The sequence below is a fragment of the Pan paniscus genome, chromosome 1, assembly GCF_029289425.2.
Source record: "Pan paniscus chromosome 1, NHGRI_mPanPan1-v2.0_pri, whole genome shotgun sequence".
NCBI classification, from domain to species: Eukaryota; Metazoa; Chordata; class Mammalia; order Primates; family Hominidae; genus Pan; species Pan paniscus.
The window spans coordinates 214,066,460-214,085,261 of NC_073249.2; the positions used below are offsets into that span (position 1 = coordinate 214,066,460).

An 18,802-nucleotide genomic window follows, 5' to 3' on the forward strand; every position below is an offset into this window, starting at 1 on the left:
TTCTCCTGCCTTGGCCTCCTAGAGTGCTAGGATTACTGGCATGAATGATTGTGACCAGGCCACATGCAACTTACAGGAAGCAGAGAATTCTTTGCTTCAGGCAGGTGCTCAGTATGAGGGAAAAAAGATAAGAGCAGGGGGCAAGACTAGAGGAAAATGTTGAGGTGGAGTCAATGAGACCTTACGGGACCCATGTCCTACAGAGTCAGAAAGAGAAGCTAAAGTTCTACAGTGATGAGAATGTTATCCCTGCAGGGACGGTTACCCAGGAATATCAGAAATAACGTCAATGAAAACTTTCTGGTGTCCTCTGTATTTGATTGACTTGTTTTAGCGATTTATACATCAGAAATCTCTAGTTATTGAGTTATTGATGGAAAAGTATCAAAGTACTCTGTTGTCTGTGATTGAGATTCAGCTGCAAAACATCTAATTCCCACCCATTCTTTTTCTTTGCTTTTTTTTAAAAAAATAAATAAATAAAAGACAACATCTTGCTTTGTCACCCAGGCTGCAGTGCAGTGGTCCCATCTGGGCTCACTGCAATCCTATCCTTCGGGGCTCAAGTGATTCTCATGCCTCAGCCACTCTAGTAGCTGGAATTGCATGCAAGTGCCACCAAGCATGCTACTTTTTGTATTTTTAGTAGAGAGGTGGTTTTTCCATGTTGACCAGGCTGGTCTTGAGCTCCTGGCTTCAGTGATCTGCTGACCTTGGCCTCCCAATGTGCTGGGATTACGGGTGTGCCAATGATCTCCACCCATTCTTTACTTCTCTTCAGTCATCTGTTTTTTCCTTACATTTTCACCTGCAAGGAGCAGCTCAGTCAGGCACAAAGGGACGGGCAGAGAGGGGCCCCGAGGAGAAGATGGGCTTGAGGTGGTAGGCAGAGCTGGGATCAAGCTACAGGGGCCTTTGTTGGGAAGCAGAAATGGCACCTAGTTCAATGACCTGGCCAGCTATGGGGCCACTGTGCCCACCCTGCTAACAGTGCCAAGTTCCTGGGTGTCGAAGGGAGGTTCTGTGCTAATCCTCCTGGGGCTGCATTTCCAAGATCTGCCCCCCACAGGGGTGACCACGGAGACTGACGTTCCTAATTGCTGGGTCTGGGGACCACGGTCCACTCCTGGAGGCACCCCACCTTGGCAGGGTTGTGAGCCAGGCCTGTGCCCCATGTTCCTGGGGCAGACAGCTGTGCCACCCACACCCTCTCATGGCTTAATGAGACCCGCTCCCAGGTCTGGAGCCTCTACAAAGCCTCAAACTCACTCCTCACTGCCTGCTGTTAGCCTGCAATATTCTTAACTAGAGTGCAGTTGGGGCTCATTAAACCAGACCCAGAAGCATTGGGTTTGTTTTTGCAGGGTTGGCCAGAGCTGCTGTGAACCTGCATCTCACCTGTCACCTCTGTGGAGAAACACAGAGAGAGGGCATAACTGAGGCTACATACACTTTGAACCTGATGGGATCCTGGGACAAGAGGGAGTCCTGGCTCTCCCGAGTTGGCAGGACAGTAGCTCCAAAGGCACAACTGAAGCTGCCCAGGTCGCAGTTCCAACCAAGGTCCCCCAGTACTCTTGGGGGCTCAGGAGGTCTCCCCTTCTCCTGCAGCATGGGGGTGTCTGCTCCCACTGTGTGGTCCCTCCTGGCACCTGCTGTAATTTTGGAGCGGGGTTGGGGTCAAGCATGTATGCTGTGGCAGCCCAGATGAGTGTGCGCATGCTCAGGTTAGTGCTGATGCACCGTCCGCCTGCTGTCTTGAACACTCTGGGCTTTGGGCCCTGATGAGCATGGGAGGGAGGCTGAGAGGGGGCTGAGGACAGATCAGTGCTGGCCTTTGGATGCTCCTTGATGCAAGTGACCTGGGCGCCATGGGTGGTGGTGGCAGGCAGACAGACTCCTGGATGGGAAGACGAGGGTAACTGGTGAGGCTCTACCTTGTGACCAAGCGGGGCCTGAAGCCCGTGGGCTGGTCCACTAGTGCTATGGACCAGAGTGGGAATATGTGGTGCCTTTTCTGTGCCTGCCAATGGCTACCTATGACCCAAGCAGCACATAATTCCTTCCCCATGATGCCCCAAAAGCCCCAGACTCAGGGAAAACATCAGGATGAACAGTGGCAGAGTGAAACTACCCACTCTTGGATGATTTTCCTGCAGAGACAAGCAATCCACTCCGGGGCCTTTTCTCTACTGAGAGCTGTGGAGATGATGAGATGACTTTCCTGGAAAGAGCAGCAGACACCACTGTGTACTCCAGGGACAAACATGGAAGCTGCTTTTGCTGTGCCTGGTTCATTTGCAGCCTTGCAAAAATCTGGCACCTGTGCTGGCACCTGGAGCTGCCTGCCCCACTGCTGCGGGAGCCAGTGACTGTCCAAAGTGGCCAGACCCCCTGCTCACTCACACACCCCTCACTGCTCCAGTCCTGACCCTCCCTTAATAGGCATGTGATCCAGGCCTGAAGCATGAGCCAAGCATAGTCTACCAGTCTGAGTGGGCAGAACAAACCCAGTGAACCCCATCAAAACTCTGGCAAAGGTGCCCCCAGCCATAGAGGCTTCTGGCCAGAAAAGTCACATCCCAAGGATTTCATAAGAGAAAATTACTTAAACACAAAGAAAGACAATAAGAAAGGAAGGATGGAAGAGAGAAGTCTCTAACCAACCAGAAAACAAGAAATTAAATGGGAGTACTAAGCCTTTATCAATAACAACAATGAAGACAATTTATCTCAGTTCTGCAAGTGAAAGTCTTAGGGTCGTTGAATGAGTAAAAGAATAAGACCATACTATATGCTGTTTTCCAGAAACTCACTTCACCTATAAGGACACATGTAGTCTGAAAGTGAAGGGGTAGAAAAAGATATTCCATGCAACACACCTGTATTTCCAGCTAACTGGAAGACCGACATGGCAGGATCATTTCAGCCTGAGAGGCCAAGGCTGCACTGAGCCGAGATTGCACCACTGCACGCCAGCCTTAGAAACAGAGTAAGGCTCTGTCTTTAAAAAGAAGAAGAAAGAAAAGAAAAGCAAAGAAGATGTCTCTTCACATTTTATGCTGCACAGGCATTTTTTTACTGATCTGCACTGCACTGCCAAGCCAGGTGTATTCTGTTGAGCTCACTTTGCAGCTGCCTTGCTTCTTGTTTATCCTAAGTAGCACCCAGAATAGTAGGTGGCACATTGCAGGCACTCAGTCAAAGGTTTTTTTTTTTTTGTTTCACATTTTTTTGTCTGTTTGTTTTGTTTGTTTGTTTGTTTTTGAGACAGAGTTTCACTCTTGTTGCCCACCCAGGCTGGAGTGCAATGGCGTGATCTCAGCTCACTGTAACCTCTGCTTCCCGGGTTCAAGCAATTCTCCTGCCACCACACCCGGCCAATAGGAAGGGGAGGCACTGGATGTTAATAGTGTCAAATGTGCCAAAATCTTCTCTGTGGTTTTTCCCCAGAGTCTCCCCCTCCAGGACCACCTGAAAATCCTCAGCCCGGGACAATGCAAGATTTTTTTTGACTGAGGATCACTGTGCTCCTTCTAGATCCACCAGAAAGTGCCAGGCAGTCTGATAGGTCCTGGTTTGACTTACATCCAGCAAGACCTTCACCTGGTTGGCAGGAGTAGATATGGGGTCACTTGGATGACAGGGACTCCAGTCCAGACCCCATTCTACCCCATTCCCTCCTGCAAAGATCAATCCTCACAGTCCTATGAGGCTGTGGCAAGTGCAGAGACGGAACTGCACCATATCCAATGTGCCTCCCTTCCCCTGGCCTCACACCAAGTCTCCCTCCCTCTGACATGTCCCTTGTCTTTGCATCCAGGGTGGATGTTTGCCATTGACTCTCTCTCCCCATGTCTCCCTGCTAGACTGACTCTTTGCCCCTGGGGTGAGATGGGGCAGCCACTGGAACCTCATGTAGACCAGGGTGAAATCAAAGGGCCTTAGAAACTCACAGCTCCACATCCAGGCACAGGTCCTTTGAGGATCTCAGACACAAGTGCACAGCTTATCAGGGACGCGGCTCTGTGAAAGCCAAATAACCCGGCCCCCTACCCTGCTGCCATCTCTCTCCTCTGTACTTACTCTGGCCCACATCAGCTCCTCTGGGCCACTCCCTTTCTGGGCCCTGTTCTTTTCCTTAGTCCCCCTGGCTCCATCCAGCCTGCAGCTGGATGGAGTTCCCAGACCTCCCCCACCAATCACATGCCTATCATATAGTAAAACCCAGCCCATGGCCCCTAACAGGGGCCCTCTCAGCCCTTCTAATAACCTCCGGCCTAGCCATATGATTCCACTTCTACTCCACAACCCTGCTCGCACTAGGCCTACTAACTAACACGTTAACCATATACCAATGATGACGTGATGTAATACGAGAAAGCACATACCAAGGCCATCACACACCACCCGTCCAAAAAGGCCTCCGATACGGGATAATTCTATTCATTACCTCAGAAATTTTTTTCTTCGCAGGATTTTTCTGAGCTTTCTACCACTCCAGCCTGGCCCCCACCCCCCAACTAGGAGGGCACTGACCCCCAACAGGCATCACCCCACTAAATCCCCTAGAAGTCCCACTCCTAAACACATCTGTATTACTCGCATCAGGAGTATCAATTACTTGAGCCCATCACAGCTTAATAGAAAATAACCGAAACCAAATAATTCAAGCACTGCTTATTACGATTTTACTGGGTCTCTACTTCACCCTCCTACAAGCCTCAGAGTACTTCAAATCCCGTTTTACCATTTCCGATGGCATCTACGGCTCAACATTTTTTGTAGCCACAGGCTTCCACGGACTCCACGTCATCGTTGGATCAACTTTCCTCACTATCTGCCTCATCTGCCAACTAATATTTCACTTTACATCCAAACATCACTTCGGCTTTGAAGCCGCCGCCTGGTACTGGCACTTCGTAGATGTAGTCTGACTATTTCTATACGTCTCCATCTACTGATGAGGGTCTTACTCTTTTAGTATAAGCAGTACCGTTAACTTCCAATTAACTAGTTTTGACAACATTCAAAAAAGAGTAACAAATTTCGTCCTAATTTTAATAGTCAATACCCTTCTAGCCCTACTACTAATAATTATTACGTTCTGACTACCACAACTCAACGGCTACATAGAAAAATCTAACCCTTACGAATGTGGTTTCGACCCTATATACCCCGCCCGCATTCCTTTCTCCATAAAATTTTTCCTAGTAGCCATCACTTTCCTATTATTTGACCTAGAGATTGCCCTCCTATTGCCCTTGCCATGAGCCCTACAAACAACCAACCTACCACTAATAGTCATATCGTCCCTCTTATTAATCATTATCCTAGCCCTAAGCCTGGCCTACGAATGATTACAAAAGGGGTTAGACTGAGCCGAATTGGTACATAGTTTAAATAAAACGAATGATTTCGACTCATTAAATTATGATAATCATATTTACCAAATGCCTCTTATTTATATAAATATTATGCTAGCATTTACCATCTCACTTCTAGGAATACTAGTATACCGCTCACATCTGATATCTTCCCTACTATGCCTAGAAGGAATAATACTATCACTATTCATCATAGCCACCCTCATAACCCTCAATACCCACTCCCTCTTAGCCAATATTGTACCTATCACCATACTAGTCTTTGCCGCCTGCGAAGCAGCAGTAGGCCTAGCCCTACTAGTCTCAATCTCTAACACATACGGCCTAGACTACGTACATAACCCAAACCTACTCCAATGCTAAAACTAATCATCCCAACAATCATATTACTACCACTAACATGATTCTCTAAAAAACGTGTAATTTGAATCAACACAACCACTCACAGCCTGATTATTAGCACCATCCCCCTACTATTTTTTAACCAAATCAACAACAACCTATTCAGCTGCTCCCTGTCCTTCTCCTCCGACCCCCTAACGACCCCCCTCCTAATACTAACTGCCTGACTTCTACCCCTCACAATCATAGCAAGCCAGCGCCACCTATCCAACGAACCACTATCACGAAAAAAACTCTACCTCTCTATATTAATCTCCCTCCAAATCTCCTTAATTATAACATTCTCAGCCACAGAGCTAATTATATTTTATATCTTCTTCGAAACCACACTTATCCCCACCCTAGCTATCATCACTCGATGGGGTAACCAACCAGAACGTCTGAACGCAGGTACATACTTCCTATTCTATACCCTAGTAGGCTCCCTCCCCCTACTCATCGCATTAATCTACACCCACAACACCCTAGGCTCGCTAAATATCCTATTACTCACTCTTACCGCCCAAGAACTATCAAACACCTGAGCCAACAACTTAATATGACTAGCGTACACAATAGCTTTTATGGTAAAGATACCTCTTTACGGACTCCACCTATGACTCCCTAAAGCCCATGTCGAAGCCCCTATTGCCGGATCAATGGTACTTGCTGCAGTACTCTTAAAATTAGGTGGCTATGGTATAATACGCCTCACACTCATTCTCAACCCCCTAACAAAACATATAGCTTACCCTTTCCTCATACTATCCCTATGAGGTATAATCATAACAAGCTCCATCTGCCTACGACAAACAGACCTAAAATCGCTCATTGCATACTCTTCAATCAGCCACATAGCCCTCGTAGTAACAGCCATTCTCATCCAAACCCCCTGAAGCTTCACCGGCGCAGTCATTCTCATAATCGCCCACGGACTTACATCCTCATTACTATTCTGCCTAGCAAACTCAAACTATGAACGTACCCACAGTCGCATCATAATTCTCTCCCAAGGGCTTCAAACTCTACTCCCACTAATAGCCTTTTGATGACTTCTAGCAAGCCTCGCCAACCTCGCCCTACCCCCCACCATTAACCTTCTAGGAGAACTCTCCGTGCTAGTAACCTCATTCTCCTGATCAAATATCACTCTCCTACTTACAGGGTTCAACATACTGATTACAGCCCTATACTCCCTCTACATGTTTACCACAACGCAGTGAGGCTCACTCACCCATCACATTAATAGCATAAAACCCTCATTCACACGAGAAAACACTCTCATATTTATACACCTATCCCCCATCCTCCTTCTATCCCTCAATCCTGATATTATTACTGGATTCACCTCCTGTAAATATAGTTTAACCAAAACATCAGATTGTGAATCTGACAACAGAGGCTCACGACCCCTTATTTACCGAGAAAGCTCATAAGAACTGCTAACTCGTACACCCATGTCTAACAACATGGCTTTCTCAACTTTTAAAGGATAACAGCCATCCGTTGGTCTTAGGCCCCAAAAATTTTGGTGCAACTCCAAATAAAAGTATTAACCATGTATGCTACTATAACCACCTTGGCCCTAACTTCCTTAATTCCCCCCATCCTCACCACCTTCATTAACCCTAACAAAAAAGACTCATATCCCCATTATGTAAAATCCATTATCGCGTCCACCTTTATCATTAGCCTTTTCCCCACAACAATATTCATATGCCTAGACCAAGAAGTTATTATCTCGAACTGACACTGAGCAACAACCCAAACAACCCAACTCTCCCTGAGCTTTAAACTAGACTATTTCTCCATAATATTTATACCCGTAGCACTGTTCGTTACATGGTCCATCATAGAATTCTCACTATGATATATAGACTCAGACCCAAACATCAACCAATTCTTCAAATACTTACTTATCTTCCTAATTACCATACTAATCCTAGTCACCGCTAACAACCTATTCCAGCTCTTCATCGGCTGAGAAGGTGTAGGAATCATATCCTTTCTACTCATTAGCTGATGATACGCCTGAACAGATGCCAACACAGCAGCTATTCAAGCAATCCTATATAACCGTATCGGTGACATTGGTTTCATCCTAGCCCTAGCATGATTTCTCCTACACTCCAACTCATGAGACCCACAACAAATAACCCTCCTAAGTGCTAATCCAAGCCTTACTCCACTACTAGGCTTCCTCCTAGCAGCAGCAAGCAAATCAGCTCAATTAGGCCTTCACCCCTGACTCCCCTCAGCCATAGAAGGCCCCACCCCCGTATCAGCCCTACTCCACTCAAGCACCATAGTCGTAGCAGGAGTCTTCCTACTCATTCGCTTCCACCCCCTAGCAGAGAATAACCCACTAATCCAAACTCTCAGACTATGCCTAGGCGCTATCACTACCCTGTTCGCAGCAGTCTGCGCCCTCACACAAAATGACATCAAAAAAATCGTAGCCTTCTCCACTTCAAGCCAACTAGGACTCATGGTAGTCACAATCGGTATCAACCAACCACACCTAGCATTCCTACACATCTGCACCCACGCCTTCTTCAAAGCCATACTATTTATATGCTCCGGATCCATTATCCATAACCTCAACAATGAACAAGATATTCGAAAAATAGGAGGACTACTCAAAACCATACCCCTCACCTCAACCTCCCTCACCATTGGCAGCCTAGCATTAGCAGGAATACCCTTCCTCACAGGTTTCTACTCCAAAGACCTCATCATCGAAACCGCAAACATATCATACATAAACGCCTGAGCCCTGTCTATTACTCTCATCGCCACCTCCCTGACAAGCGCCTATAGCACCCGAATAATTCTCCTCACCCTAACGGGCCAACCTCGCTTCCCAACCCTCACTAACATTAACGAAAACAACCCCACCCTATTAAATCCCATTAAACGCCTAACAATTGGAAGCCTATTTGCAGGATTTCTCATTACCAACAACATTCTCCCCACATCCACCTCCCAAATGACAATCCCACTTTACTTAAAACTCACAGCCCTAGGCGTTACTTCCCTAGGACTTCTGACAGCCCTAGACCTCAATTACCTAACCAACAAGCTCAAAATAAAATCCCCACTATATACATTTTTCTTCTCTAACATACTCGGATTCTACCCTAACATTATACACCACTCAATCCCCTATCTAGGCCTTCTCACAAGCCAAAACCTGCCCCTGCTCCTCCTAGACCTGACCTGACTAGAAAAGCTACTACCTAAAACAATCTCACAATACCAAGTCTCCGCCTCCATTACCACCTCAACCCAAAAAGGTATAATCAAACTTTATTTCCTCTCTTTCTTCTTCCCACTCATCTTAACCTTACTCCTAATCACATAACCTATTCCCCCGAGCAATCTCAATTACAATATATACACCAACAAACAATGTTCAACCAGTAACTACTACTAATCAACGCCCATAATCATACAAAGCCCCCGCGCCAATAGGATCCTCCCGAATCAGCCCTGGCCCCTCCCCTTCATAAATTATTCAACTTCCCACACTATTAAAATTTACCACAACCACCACCCCATCATACTCTTTTACCCACAACACTAATCCTACCTCCATCGCCAGCCCCACTAAAACACTCACCAAAACCTCAACCCCTGACCCCCATGCCTCAGGATACTCCTCAATAGCCATCGCTGTAGTATACCCAAAAACAACCATTATTCCCCCCAAATAAATTAAAAAAACCATTAAACCTATGTAACCTCCCCCATAATTCAAAATAATAATACACCCAATCACACCACTAACAATCAATACTAAACCCCCATAAATAGGAGAAGGCTTAGAAGAAAACCCCACAAACCCCATTACTAAACCCACACTCAATAAAAATAAAGCATATGTCATTATTCTCGCACGGACTACAACCACGACCAATGATATGAAAAACCATCGTTGTATTTCAACTACAAGAACACCAGTGACCCCAACACGCAAAATTAACCCACTAATAAAATTAATTAACCACTCATTCATCGACCTCCCCACCCCATCCAATATTTCCGCATGATGGAACTTCGGCTCACTTCTTGGCGCCTGCCTAATCCTTCAAATCACCACAGGATTATTCCTAGCCATACACTACTCACCAGACGCCTCAACCGCCTTCTCATCGATCGCCCACATCACCCGAGACGTAAACTATGGCTGAATCATCCGCTACCTTCACGCCAACGGCGCCTCAATATTTTTCATCTGCCTCTTCCTGCACATCGGCCGAGGCCTATATTACGGCTCATTTCTCTACCTAGAAACCTGAAACATTGGCATCATCCTCCTGCTCACAACCATAGCAACAGCCTTTATGGGCTATGTCCTCCCATGAGGCCAAATATCTTTCTGAGGAGCCACAGTAATTACAAACCTACTATCCGCCATCCCATACATCGGAACAGACCTGGTCCAATGAGTCTGAGGAGGCTACTCAGTAGACAGCCCTACCCTCACACGATTCTTTACCTTTCACTTTATCTTGCCCTTCATTATCACAGCTCTAACAGCACTTCATCTCCTATTCTTACACGAAACAGGATCAAATAACCCCCTAGGAATCACCTCCCACTCCGACAAAATTACCTTCCACCCCTACTATACAATCAAAGACATCCTCGGCTTATTCCTTTTTCTCCTCACCCTAATGACATTAACACTATTCTCGCCAGACCTCCTAGGTGACCCAGACAACTACACCCCGGCTAACCCCCTAAACACCCCACCCCACATTAAACCCGAATGGTACTTTCTATTTGCCTACACAATTCTCCGATCCATCCCCAACAAACTAGGAGGTGTCCTCGCCCTACTACTATCTATCCTCATCCTAGCAGCAATCCCCATCCTCCATACATCCAAACAACAAAGCATAATATTCCGCCCACTAAGCCAATTGCTTTACTGACTCCTAGCCGTAGACCTCCTCATCCTAACCTGAATCGGAGGGCAACCAGTGAACTACCCCTTCATCACCATCGGACAAGTAGCATCCGTATTATACTTCACAACAATTCTAATCCTAATACCAATTACCTCCCTAATCGAAAACAAAATACTCGAATGAACCTGCCCTTGTAGTATAAGCTAATACACCGGTCTTGTAAACCGGAAACGAAAACTTTCTTCCAAGGGCAAATCAGAGAAAAAGTCTTTAACTCCACCATCAGCACCCAAAGCTAAGATTCTAATTTAAACTATTCTCTGTTCTTTCATGGGGAAGCAAATTTAAGTACCACCCAAGTATTGGCTCATTCATTAACAACCGCTATGTATTTCGTACATTACTGCCAGCCACCATGAATATTATACAGCACTATAAACACTTAACTACCTACAATACATAAAAACCTACTTCCACATTAAAACCTCCACCCTATGCTTACAAGCATGCACAATAATTAACCCTCAACTATCAAACATAAAACACACCTCCAAAGACAACCCTTCCCCCCCCGGATACCAACAAACCCATCCCCCCTTAACAGTGCATAGTACATACAGCCGTACACCGTACATAGCACATCACAATCAAATCCCTTCTCGCCCCCACGGATGCCCCCCCTCAGACAGGGGTCCCTTGACCACCATCCTCCGTGAAATCAATATCCCGCACAAGAGTGCTACTCTCCTCGCTCCGGGCCCATAACACCTGGGGGTAGCTAAAGTGAACTGTATCCGACATCTGGTTCCTACTTCAGGGCCATAACATTCAAAGTCTCCCACACGTTCCCCTTAAATAAGACATCACGATGGATCACAGGTCTATCACCCTATTAACCAGTCACGGGAGCTCTCCATGCATTTGGTATTTTCGTCTGGGGGGTGTGCACGCGATAGCATTGCGAAACGCTGGCCCCGGAGCACCCTATGTCGCAGTATCTGTCTTTGATTCCTGCCTCATCCCATTATTTATCGCACCTACGTTCAATATTACAGCTTAGCATACCTATTAAAGCGTGTTAATTAATTAATGCTTGTAAGACATAATAACAGCAGCAAATGTCCACATAACTGCTTTCCACACCGACATCATAACAAAAAATTCCCGCAACCCCCCCCTCCCCCCACTTCTGGCTACAGCACTCAAACACATCTCTGCCAAACCCCAAAAACAAAGAACCCTGACATCAGCCTAACCAGACTTCAAATTTCATCTTTTGGCGGTATGCATTTTTAACAGTCACCCCTCAACTAACATGCCCTCCCCCTCAACTCCCATTCTACTAGCCCCATCAATGCAACCCCCTACCCACCCCACCCAGCACATACACCGCTGCTAACCCCATACCCTGAACCAACCAAACCCCAAAGACACCCCACACGGTTTATGAAGCTTACCTCCTTAAAGCAATACACTGAAAATGTTTCGACGGGCTTATGTCACCCCATAAACAAATAGGTTTGGTCCTAGCCTTTCTATTAGCTCTTAGTAAGATTACACATGCAAGCATCCCCGTCCCAGTGAGTCACCCTCTAAATCACCACGATCAAAAGGAACAAGTATCAAGCACGCAGCAATGCAGCTCAAAACGCTTAGCCTAGCCACACCCCCACGGGAGACAGCAGTGATAAACCTTTAGCAATAAACGAAAGTTTAACTAAGCTATACTAACTCCAGGGTTGGTCAATTTCGTGCCAGCCACCGCGGTCACACGATTAACCCAAGTCAATAGAAACCGGCGTAAAGAGTGTTTTAGATCAATTCCCCTCAATAAAGCTAAAATTCACCTGAGTTGTAAAAAACTCCAGCTGATACAAAATAAACTACGAAAGTGGCTTTAACGCATCTGAACACACAATAGCTAAGACCCAAACTGGGATTAGATACCCCACTATGCTTAGCCCTAAACTTCAACAGTTAAATTAACAAAACTGCTCGCCAGAACACTACGAGCCACAGCTTAAAACTCAAAGGACCTGGCAGTGCTTCATATCCCTCTAGAGGAGCCTGTTCTGTTCCCAGACCTCCCCCACCCCAGGCTGCCACAAGCACCTTCTTAGGCATCCACTCTGCTCTCAGAGTGAGCTTCTCCTCAGATCTTTATTGGGGAAAAAAGGAGGGCAGCCCCTGATCTTGGAAAAGACGGTCACAAATGCGACCTGGAATGAGATCCTGTTGAGGACTAAAGAAGTCCAGCAGGGCCTGAACAGTGATTTCTACTGTTAGAAACATGGAGAGGGCAAACACCACAGGCAAAGAAAGCCCTGACTCAGAAACAGACTTACTGCATTCCAGGTGCAGCCTCGTCAGCAATAAGGCTGGGCAAGGGGATCCTAGAAGGGATGGGCCCCTGCACTGGGACCTGTTCCAGGCTCTGCCAACAGCCTGGCACTTCTAGGAAAACCAGAGGAGTCAGCTCTTCCTGTGGAAGGCAGACAAACTTCCCCTCCATTGGTCCTGGGTGCCTCTTTAGGTCCAGAAGAGCAGCTGAGGAGCTCCCTGCTTTGTGCCTTACTATGTGCACCCAAAAAGCTCAGTAGAATTTGGAGAGAATGTATGAGTCACTGCTGATTCCAGGGAGAGTGTCTCTTAGCATTGTTTGTGGCCATACTCCTCAGGTGCAGGAGAGATCGGCTGACATTTCCAGGAAGCAGAGGATTCAGCTTCTCTCACAGCTCAGGCTGGGGGAGGAAAACAGAAGTTCAGAAATATTTTAGAGACCCCCATCAAAAGCCTGGAGAAGCTTTGGAATCCCAGTAGAAATTCTGTGAGTGGAAATGAAGTCAGGCCGTCCCTTCAGATGGGCTCTGAAAGCTACTCTGACCTGGACAGCAGAGGAGCACCTTCAGAAGCACAGGCAACCAGAACATGGTAGAAAGGCCCCCCAGACTGCAGGATTCTCACTGGGGTCCTGAGGATGGTGCAGGATTCCCCCAGGGGGTTCATTTTTCTCCCAAATTCTTCAGATACACAGCTTGCACCATTCATGCTTCCAGATTGAAAAGTCTCCCTCCTTATGTCTGACCACACTGCTCCTCTCTGGGCTCTGCCCCAGCTCACACACTCAGATTCACTCTTCCCAAGCTGGTATTCTGAGGGAAGCCCATCCTGTTTGTGAGTAATGATGCTTCACCTTCCAGTAAGAGTCAAGACTGTGTCTGCCCTCTCTGCCCTCAAAGACACTGTGATGTTTTACGAGTCTGCATTATGTCTTTTGTAATTAGGTTTTTTTAATTTTTAAACTCAATCTAGAAGGAAGTCTTTCAATCCTTTTGTCTAGATGCCCACAAAATACCTGCCATGTTTTATGCCGTCTTGGTTCCCTCCTAGGGTCCCATGAAAACACTCAGTCCTGTCCAGCCCAGCCCCAACCTCACTTTGTAATTTAGGCCTGATTTCTTTCAGTGATGCCTTGACCTTAACCTTGAGATAAATTACACCCTCAGTAGTTCCTGTCTTCCACCTGAATGGGCATATGATCTACCATGTTAGGTAGCACAAAACCCAGGTGACCAGTGGATACACTGAGATTTTTATTGTGTTTTTAGGGATGACATCACTGTCTTCTTAAAGCTGTTTTAACTCTGAAAAGTTTTGATACTTTTGATGTGGACAAAGGTTCTCCAATAAAGATACCATATATATATATATGTATTTCTAATGTCTGAAACAGATTAAACCCTTCCCTGTATCACTATGAAGGTCACATATTAGTAAAACTTTACCAATATTTATGGAATAAGTGAATAAATGAGTTTTAGTCCTTCACCCTGTTATTAATTCTTTCACTTTCATAAGTCCATATCTAATTTAATCACTTAATAAGAAGAAAGTTGAAAACTCAATCACCGTTAACTGGGTGGAAGTTCAGGATCCAGTTGGATGTCATTTTTGGATTGGAAGTTGGTAATTGAGAAGGGGGTCGTGGTGAGAAAAGTCAATAAAACTCCTTAAGATGCACAGAAGAGACCCAAAGCCCTGGCTCCTGGAGCTACTGCTTGATTCTCGGAGAGGTCCCAGCACCCTGCAAAGTGAGTCCAGATCTGGCGAGTAACCACGTATTAGGGATGTGCCCATTTGATCTGATGTTCTGTATAGCGTGTCACACAAAAGTCTGGAAGACACTAGCACATACACTGTGAAGAGAAGTCTCAAAAAAAGGGAAGATTATAGAAGACACTTGCTCTGTGTTTTTGGAATGTTTTTCATTGAGAATTCTGTCCAGAGAAGGGAAAAAGAATGAAAAACGAGGAAGCTCACCCACATGTACCTCTATGTACCTTTTACCATGCTGGACTTTCTTTTGTTTTGTTTTCTTTTCTGTCTCTCTTTTTTTTTTTTTTTTTTTTTTGATATGGCATCTCGCTCTGTTGCCCAGGCTGGAGTGCAGTGGCATGATCTTTGATCACTGTAACCTCCACCTCCTGGGTTCAAGCAATTCTCCTCCCTCGGCCTCCCCAGTAGTTGGGATGATACCTGCCACCATGCCCAGTTAATTTTTGTATTTGTTTTTATTATACTTTAAGTTTTAGGGTACATGTGCACAACGTGCAGGTTAGTTACACATGTATACATGTGCCATGTTGGTGTGCTGCACCCAGTAACTTGTCATTCAACGTTAGGTATCTCTCCAAATGCTATCCCTCCCCACTCCCCACACAACAGGCCCCAGGGTGTGATGTTCCTCTTCCTGTGTCCATGTGTTCTCATTGTTCAATTCCCATCCTATCACAAGGACAAAAAAACAAACACCACATGTTCTCACTCATAGGTGGGAATTTTTGTGTTTTTAATAGATACAGAGTTTCACCATGCTGCCCAGACTGGTCTCGAACTCCTGACCTGAAGTGATCCATGCACCTCAGTCTCCCAAAGTGCTGGAATTACAGACGTGAGCCACCACACCGGCCCAATTGCTGGACTCTCATGACACACATGGATATGGTATCACAAAGGCAATTTTTTCCATAATCCAATTTATTTATATTATTGGTAGTGAGCTAATGTTGACGTCCCCAAGTTAGCAATTTAGTGGCTATACGCATGACAAACATTTCCATGCAACACACGGTCAACAGCATTTGCTCCTGGGTTCAAGAGATTCTCTTGCCTCAGCCTCCTGACTATCTGGGATTACAGGGGCCTGTCACCACCCCAGGCTAATTTTTTGTATTTTTAGTAGAGACGGGTTTTTACCACATTGGCCAGGCTGGTCTCAAATTCCTGACCTCGTGATCTGCCTGCCTCGGCCTGCCAAAGTGCTGGGATTACAGGCATGAGTCACCACGCCTGGCCATTAACCATTCTTAAAATATCACATTGCATTCTTTAAAAGTTTTATATCTTTCATATATGTAAATTACAACACAAATATTTATACTCAACTAGTATTTACATTATAGTAAATTTTCTTTTCTTGCTCTGTCGCCCAGGCTGGAGTGCACTGGTGCGATCACAGCTCACTGCAACCTTCGCCTCCCGGGTTCAAGCGATTGTCCTGCCTCAGTCTCCTGAATACCTGGGATTACAGGCGAATGCCACCACGCCCAGCAATTTTTTTGTATTTTGAGTAGAGACGGGGTTTCACCATGTTGGCCAGCCTGGTCTCAAAATCCTGACCTGAAGCGATCTGCCCACCTCAGCCTCCCAAAATGCTGGGATTACAGGTGTGAGACACCAAGCCTGGCCATGACAATAGCCTCAGCCTCCCAAAGTGCTGGGATTACAGACATGAGCCACCGCTCCTGGCTCATAACAGTAAATTTTAAAAAATACCGTATAATATAATCCTTACAACATTAAATTACACCATCTGGTCTGATCTACCAGCAGATGGCACCCGAGACCTATGGATTGGACATTTTACTCTTCTTAGGAATGAATCCAGTCCAGAAATGCCCACCCTGCCCCCTGCTGGCTCCTGGGGCTCTGCTGTTTGGGGGAGTCATGATGAAGTTGTGGCAGAGGGTAGAAGATGAGCCCCATTGCATGCCCTGGGTTCTTGTTGCCTCCCTGTTATCAGGAAAAGGAGGTGAGATTGAAAGATGAAAATTGCTGGGACTTCTGCTGAGAAGAGAAAAAAGAACAAGATGTATTCATCTAACTGTATGCCAGTCCCCATGCCAAGCCCTAAACATGAACCATCTCATTGGATCCTTCCAGGGTCCTATAAGCTGTTGGACATCATCATCCTCATTTTACAGGGACCTGAGGCTCTTGGCTAAGATCCCTGACAGCAATACCAGCCCCTGAATCCTCAGCAGGATCCTTCACTTGGGTGCCCATTATGCAGGCTTCCTCAGCACAGGGAAGGTCACTCATCACCCACAGGCACTTGATTGTTATCCACCCTTTCATGATGTGAGATTCCAGAACACCCTGCACTAGTCTCTTCCTTGATAGGGAGAGAGGGGAGTTGTTATGAGAAAATCTCTCATCGATCTGACCTAGCTCCCTAATAAGAAGTAACTTTTTAAAATGTCAGATGGAAATATTTAAAAAGTGTTACATACCTGTATAGTTTTAGTATTTTACTTAAAGGGAATGTGGCTGTCTTTACTGGCTACAACCAGTTTAATTCAAGAAGGGCTGCTAGTCATCAGGGGAAAAAGCAAGGGTTGGTGCTGCCCAGAGTCTCCAGCTAATACACAATATGGACATCCCCTTCCAGGGCAGCGAGAAGAGAGTGGCTCCTTGTGCAGTGAAGCTGACGTCCACCAACTAAGGCTTCTGGAAGCATGTGGAGACTCACAGGGAGTGGGCAGGGTCTCGGCATCTGGCTAGCGGTGAAAGACCCTGAGAAGAAGGTGCTTTCCGTGTGGATTGGCTCACTGTTCTTGCCCAGTAACGTTCCAGGCCCTTGGTGTCCACCTAGTGTGTATTAACCCACTGAACAGCCACAGAAACTAACAAGGAATTAACAGACATCTAAAGAAGTGAAGAACTGGAGGAGGCCAAGCCAAGCGTGGTGGTCCACGCCTATACTCCCTGCATTTTGGGAGGCCAAGGCAGGAGAATCACAAGCTCAGGAGTTCCAGATCAGCCTGGGCAAGACAGCGAGACCTTGTCACCACACAAAAAAACAAGCATACAGGCGTGGTGGCTCACACGCCTGTAGTCCTAGCTCCTCAGGAGGCTGAGATGGGAGGATCACTTGAACCCAGGAAATTGAGGCTACAGTGAGCTATGATTGTGCCACCGCACTCTAGCCTGAGTGACAGGAGACCTCTAAAAAACAAAACAAAACAAAAAAGCCTGACACAGTGGCTCACACCTGTAATCCCAGCACTTTGGTAGGCCTACTTGCGTGAATCACCCAAAGTCAGGAGTTTGAGACCAGCCTGACCAACATAGTGAGGAAACCCTGTCGCTACTAAACATACAAAAATTAGCTGGGCATGGTGGTGCATGTCTGTAATCCCAGCTACTTGGGAGGCTGAGGCAGGAGAATCATTTAAACCCCAGGTGGAGGTTGCAGTCAGCTGAGATGGCACCATTGCACTCTAAACTCCATGCTGGGCAACAAGAGTGAAACTCTGTCTCAAATAAAAGAATGGGAGGAAACTGATTACAATAACCAAATTTCATTTAAATGCCTTTATTTTCTTGGGCTGCATCTTATTGATTGGACAACTCAGTCAGTGCCTTTTGTTTTTTCCATCAATAACTGAAGATTCCTGAGGCTTAAACTGGAAAACAGGTTACTTAATAATACAGGGCACCAGACAGATTCTGCTCAGTTTTCCTTTATTTCTGATTGTTTCTTTACAACCATGCATGCAAGAGTAACTCCCTCAAGTATTCTCAAGCCTCCACTCTAGACATTCAGATGCTCATTTTCGACTCTACAGGACACAGGTCCCCAAAGTCCCATCGAATCCATGGCAACATTTCCCGCAAGTCCGGCCCCTGCTTGATCAGCTTTCCTTTCCCACTTTCAGAGCCCATGTGTGAAACGATGGGTTCTGTGCTCCCTATAGGATGTACCTAAGACCTAGGTTTTAGTTTCCAAGTGTCCAGAAGAAAGCGTTTGACATATCCACCCAAATAGGCAGGCAT

At 46.1% G+C, this 18,802-nt stretch overlaps 1 pseudogene; it reads left to right on the forward strand.

Annotated features, from left to right (window-relative positions):
* The first annotated feature begins 5,267 nt into the window (after positions 1-5,267).
* On the forward strand, positions 5,268-11,084 carry LOC117979582 (NADH-ubiquinone oxidoreductase chain 5-like; annotated as a pseudogene).
* The last annotated feature ends 7,718 nt before the right edge of the window (positions 11,085-18,802 follow it).